We start from the raw sequence: 6,483 nt of genomic DNA, 5'->3' as shown, positions 1-6,483 counted from the left end.
CCTCCCGTAGGAATGTTAATTAGCAAGGAATGTCTTTGTCTAAAAACCCATGTGCTTGCTGTATGTGGGGGAGATATTAAAGAAGCCATAATGCGACGCCAGTGTATGATAGAAATATGACAGATACATATTTGGAACGTGCTTTGATAGAGCTTCGCTACACTGCCTTTTGCTAAATTCTAGCACCAAAAGAACCCGAAAAATGGCTTATACTCGAGTCAAGAATTTTCCCAGTTATTTGTGGTAAAATTGGGTGCCTCGGCTTATACTTTACCGATTGTTTCTCCTTTTTGTACATACTTTGGTTATTTTGTTTTTTTAAATTTATTTGCACTTTTTACATTTTGTAGTAACTGAAGAAGGTTCATGTTGAACCGAAACGTTTTGAGTATACTGCAAAATAAATTCTTCTGTTCCAAGCATCCTAAGTTGAGTGCTAAGTTTTATGTTGATTAAGTATATGGCGTGGGAGCCTAACTATAGCACCACTTCGTAGCTGTGCTCACGGTGTTGTTTCACATACCTTTGGAAAGTGGACAGCAACATTTTCGCCAGTCCTCTAGGGGCATAGTCATATGAAAATCCTTCTCCCATTGTGTCATATTTAAGCTTTTCGCCCCCTTGCATATTATTTAACGACAAGTATATTAGAGAGATTGTTCCCCTGCCCAGGGGGTCATCCAAGCATTTCTGCTCATAACTAGTAGGGCGAAGAGGGGTCCTATGCGGTAAAATTTGTTCAGCAAAGTGGAAGATTTGATTTAAACGTAAAATTTCTATAGCTGGTGGTGCATACTTTTGCATAAATTCTTGTTTAGTGATTAGTATGTTAAAAGGCGTGGTAAGATGTTTCAGAATGGTTATACCGTTAGATGTAGACCAGGAGAAGAGACGGGGATCTAGCCCCGGCGGGAATGAGGGATTATGAAAAAGGTGAGTCAATAAGGAAGTTTTAGATTGTAGAGAGTGTTTGAACCTTTCCTTCCTCCAAAGCATCAGGGAATGGGCAGTGAATGGGGCTGTTGTATGGAGACCTTTTGGGGGCTTCTGTAAAGACCAAAGAAGACCAGGTAATATGGAAGGGGTCAGAAAAGAAGATTCGAGTCCAACCCACCTAGGCACTTCTTTTTTTTATCTGCACAGGCATTTGTTAACTGGGCCAATTGGGCTGCCCTATAGTATAATGCAAAGTTGGGCAGTGACATGCCTCCTAATTTTCTATTGATAAACATGTTTTTTTGTTTAATTCTGGGTTTTTTCCCCTGCCATATGAATTTTGAAATCATACTGTGAATCTCCCGCAACGCCCCGGGAGGTAGGGGGATGGGCAGGGAGCGGAATATATATAAAAATCGTGGTAGGGAGACAATCTTAATGGCGTGCAGTCTGCCAAGCCAGGATAGGTTCGCAGAAGACCACCTGGCAAGGTCAGATCTAAGATTACGTATTAGAGGGATGTAGTTCCATTTAAATAGAGTCGACCTATGGGGGGTTAGGTTGACTCCGAGATAGGTTAAGAATTGCTCTTTTTTAGTAAATTTAAATTGAGAAACAATACTATTTTGTGTTTCTTTAGGGGTATTAATGAACAAGGCCTCTGATTTGTCTATGTTGATCTTAAGGCCAGAGATCAGCTCAAACTCGTGATGTACTGCGAATAGATTTGGAAGTGTAATAATAGGATTAATAAGGGTCAAAAGTAAGTCATCCGCGAAAAGGCTAGACTTATATTGTTCCTCCTTGTCTGTGGGTCCGCTAATGTTAGGATTGGTTCTAATAGCTTCGGCCAGGGGCTCCATGGCTAGGGCAAATAGAGCTGGTGATAGCGGGCAGCCCTGCCTTGTACTTCGTTGTATGTTGATAGGAGTGGGTTGGTTAGATGATAATTTTAAATACGCCGTAGGGCTATCATATAGTAGTTGAGGGCTTGGAATAATACCATGGGGAATGCCAAATTTGGAAAGGACTTCAAATAAGTAGGTCCAAGAGACTGAGTCAAAAGCTTTCTCTATGTCAAGTGCTAGTAAGAGCAGGGATTGTTTATGATGGTTTGCTGAGTGTATTAGGTTAAGGTTCCTCCTAATATTGTCAGGGCCCTGCCTCTTAGGAACAAACCCCACCTGATCTCGATGGACCAATGCAGGTAGAATTTTATTAAGTCTGGCCGTGATGATGGACGTAAAAAATTTTAAATCTACATTCAGTAATGAGATGGGCCTATAATTCTTAGGATAGAGATGGTCTTTCTTTGGTTTTGGAATTACTGTCACATGGGCAGTATAAAATTCGGGTGGCATTTGGGTCCCACCTAATAGGGCGTTACAGAAGCTTTGAATATGAGGCATGAGTATGTTGTCAAACTTTTTGTAATATAATGCCGTGAGTCCATCAGGCCCAGGAGCTTTATTTTTTAAAAAATTTTTGATTGTTGTTTTTATTTCATCCTTGCTAACGGGTTGTTGAAGGTGATCAACGTCTGAGGCAGATGCCCTTGGGAGCGCTAAATCGTTAAGAAAGGCTTGGAGACGCTGTGGGGGTGGGGGCTGGGGAGAAGAATAAAGATTTTGGTAGTATTTTTGAAACGTATTGTAAATAACATCTGGGTGGGCAGTAATATGACCCGTTGGATCTTTGATTGAGGGGATATTGTTTAAAAGCTCTCTATTTCTGAGTTTGCGTGCTAGCATGCTGCTTGGTTTGTTGGCATGTTTGTGAAAGGTTGATTTAGTCCATGTCAATGCTCTTTCGGATCTGTTTGTTAGAATAGTATTTAATTGCAACTTGACTTCATGGATACGTTTAATTAGATAGAGAGATGAGAAGGTCTGGTTTGCCTGTTCTAGTCTAGAGAGCTTATTTTCCAAACTTAGTTGCAGTTCTGACCTTTGTCTTTTTTTGTTAGAGGCAATTTTGATTAACGAGCCAGTTATACATTTTTTATGTGCCATCCACACTGTTCCGGGCGTCACTTCGTTAGTGTTGTTAGTTTGAAAATATAGATTTAGATCGTCTTTTATGGTAGATAGAACAGAAGGGTCTGTTAGAAGGGACTCATTCAATCTCCATTTGAACAGCCTAGAGGAGGCGGTAGTAAATTTGAACACGGATAAGACTGCGTCGTGGTCAGACCAGGAGGATACAATATGTCGGGAGTAAAGGGCCGAAGGGAGTGTTTTGGTGGAGATTAAGTGTAAGTCAATTCTGGAGTAAGATTTTTGTGCGGGGGAGAAATATGTATAACCTCTCTGAGGACCATTTAATTCTCTCCATACATCCGCTAAACAATTTACCCTCAACATTTGGAGAATTTTTTTTCTGTCAGTTTTCGTTATGTCTGACCGTTTCTGCGAGCTGCTATCGAGTAATGGGTTTATGGTTAGGTTAAAGTCTCCACACCAAATAAGGTGGTGATAAGTAAGTGAAGCTAGTTTTGATAAGATCAGTTGTAAGACGCGAGTTTGAGTGGCATCGGGCAGGTAGCAGTTGACAATGTGAAGACAAAAGAAAAAATCCAGCTCACCATAGTTGTAGTCCCTGGAGGCTCGGAGCACGGAAACACTGTGTCAAGGCATGAGGAATGCAGGAAATAGAAAAAAATCCAGCTCAACGAGGTGGTGAAAAAGCAAAGTCTTGGTACTTTATTCACTTCATATCACAAAAAATAGAGGATAAAACAACAGCACAATATAATTAAAAACACTATCTACGCGTTTCTGGTGACATAGCACCCTTAGTCATGTTGAAAGGTTTTTGATATGAAGTGAATAAAGTACCAAGACTTTGCTTTTTCACCACCTCGTTGAGCTGGATTTTTTTTCTATTTCCAGCAGTTGACAATGCATAGATTTAGGCCTTGCAGGGTTCCTAGTAAGATGATGAATCTGCCCCCAGGATCTGAATAAGTACTAACTTGTTGGAATGGGAAGTTATTTTTAATAAAAATAGCCACGCCTCTCGTTTTGCGATTCCAAGATGAGAGGAAATATTGTGAGTAAGGGTATGTGTCCACGTTCAGGATTGCATCAGGATTTGGTCAGGATTTTCCATCAGTATTTGTAAGCCAAAACCAGGAGTGGAACAATTAGAGGAAAAGTATAATAGAAACACATGCACCAATTCTGCATTTATCACCCACTCCTGGTTTTGGCTTACAAATACTGACGGAAAATCCTGACCAAATCCTGATGCAATCCTGAAAGTGGACACATACCCTAATGGGCATCAAAGTATTTGGGATGCGAGGAGTTGGTAAAATGGGTCTCCTGAAGGCAGATTACATCAGGTTTATGCTTCAGGTAGTCGAGGAAGGCTTTCTTACGTTTTAAAGGTGAATTAAATCCTCACACATTGTGGGAGATGACTCTACACATGGATAATTAAGTATGCAATGCTAATAAAATGTAAATCGGCATTCACCTCCCAACTCTGCCCAACCAACCCACCAATACTGTGATAATCTCTGTGGGAAAACAGTAGGAAAGGGACAAACAGAGGGAAGACACTAACAAGTAACATAGAAAAATTTTTCATGAGGGCTTCAAGCCCGAGGAATATGGCGACCTGGGTTCCCATATTAAATAGTATACCAGATGTCGCCAAATTTGGGCAGCATGTTGCAACCCCGAGGATCCCAACCCCTGGAAATTGTAGGACCGACAGAAAAAGAAAAGAAAAAAAAAAAAAGGGGGGAGAAGGGGAAGTGGTGGGAAGTAGGGGAGAAGGGAAGAGAGGGAATAGGGGGGGAGGAAGGGAAAAGGATTAATGAGGGGGGAGAAAGGGAGGGAGGGGGAAGGGTAGGGAAGGGTATGAATGGTATAGGTAGGATAAGTAGGTCTCTTGTAAATGGACCGAGCACTAATTGTTTGTATATATAGTTGAATTCAGTGCTTGATGGTTATGATAAATCCGGAGAGGAGCATGGTAGCTCTCTGACCTTACAGCAACGTCTGAGGATGCGTATAGCTTCTGTTAAAGTTAGATTGTAGGTCAAGTATATCAGGTGACCCGAATATTTTGGCGGCTTGTTCTGGGGGAGTTCTTCCACTCGTGAATCCTCTTCTTAGACTAAAATCTCTCTCTCTGTGAGGCGTTTATTCTCAGCGAGGAAAGGAAAGCCTAGGTCCTAGTATACGAGAGATGCCTTAATGTGGCTACCAGGTACACATGAATTGGCCAGTTTATACGCTAAACACTCATTTTTTCATATTTCTAATTCAGTAATGCAGTTCAATTTTCATGTTTGCATGTTTTGGCGCCGCAGTGTGCTGCCTTATTTATTTAACTGTATACGAGTTGGTGACTCTAGGTTTAGCACCTGTTCACACTTAGTCTATGTTTGGATGTGACGGTCAGTTTTTTTAAATTACCGTATATACTTGAGTTTAAGCCGACCTGAGTATAAGCCGACCCCCCCAATTTTGCCACAAAAAACTGGGAAAACGTATTGACTCGAGTATAAGCCTAGGGTGGAAAATGCAGCAGCTACTGGTAAATTTCAAAAATAAAAATAGATACCAATAAAAGTAAAATTAATTGAGACATCAGTAGTTTAAGTGTTTTTGAATATCCATATTGAATCAGGAGCCCCATATAATGCTCCATACAGTTCATGATGGCCCCATAAGATGCTCCATACAAAATACGCCCCATATAATGCTCCATACAGTTTATGATGGGCCCCATAAGATGCTCCATATTAAAATATGCCCCATACAATGCAGCACAAATGTTGATTATGTCCCTATAAGATGCTCCATAGAGATAATTGCCCCATATAATGCTGCACATGGCCCCATACAGATTTGCCCCATATAAGGCTGCACATAGCCCCATATAATGCTGCACTTTGCCCCATATAATGCTGCACATGGCCCCATACAGATATTTGCCCAATATAACGCTGCACATGGCCCCATAAGATGCTCCATACAGATATTTGCCCCATATTATGCTGCACATGGCCCCATACAGATATTTGCCCCATATAACGCTGCACATGGCCCCATAAGATGCTCCATACAGATATTTGCCCCCATATAACGCTGCACATGGCCCCATAAGATGCTCCATACAGACATTTGTCCCATATGCTGTTGCTGCGATTAAAAAAATAAATGGCATACTCACCTCTCAGGCCCCCGGCACTTGCTATATTTACCTTTCCCGTTCCACCGCTGACCACCGCTGTGTCTTCCCCGTCCTCTGCACTGACTGTTCAGGCAGGGGACGGCGCGCACTGATCGCGTCACCGCACCCTCTGACCTGCGCGTCACTGCAGAGGACGCGGAAGACGTAGCGGCGCCGACGGTGGAACGGGGAGCAGGTGAATATCACGCCCTGCCCCCGCCATACTCACCTGCTCCTGGCGCGTCCCTGTATGTCTTCCCCGGCGTCGGCAGCTTCTTTTAGTGAGCGGTCACATGGTACCGCTCATTACAGTAATGAATATGCGGCTCCACCCCTATGGGAGTGGAGTCGGGTCCA

This window comes from Ranitomeya variabilis, chromosome 4, assembly GCF_051348905.1.
Source record: "Ranitomeya variabilis isolate aRanVar5 chromosome 4, aRanVar5.hap1, whole genome shotgun sequence".
NCBI lineage: Eukaryota > Metazoa > Chordata > Amphibia > Anura > Dendrobatidae > Ranitomeya > Ranitomeya variabilis.
Note: the sequence above shows the minus strand (reverse complement) of the source record.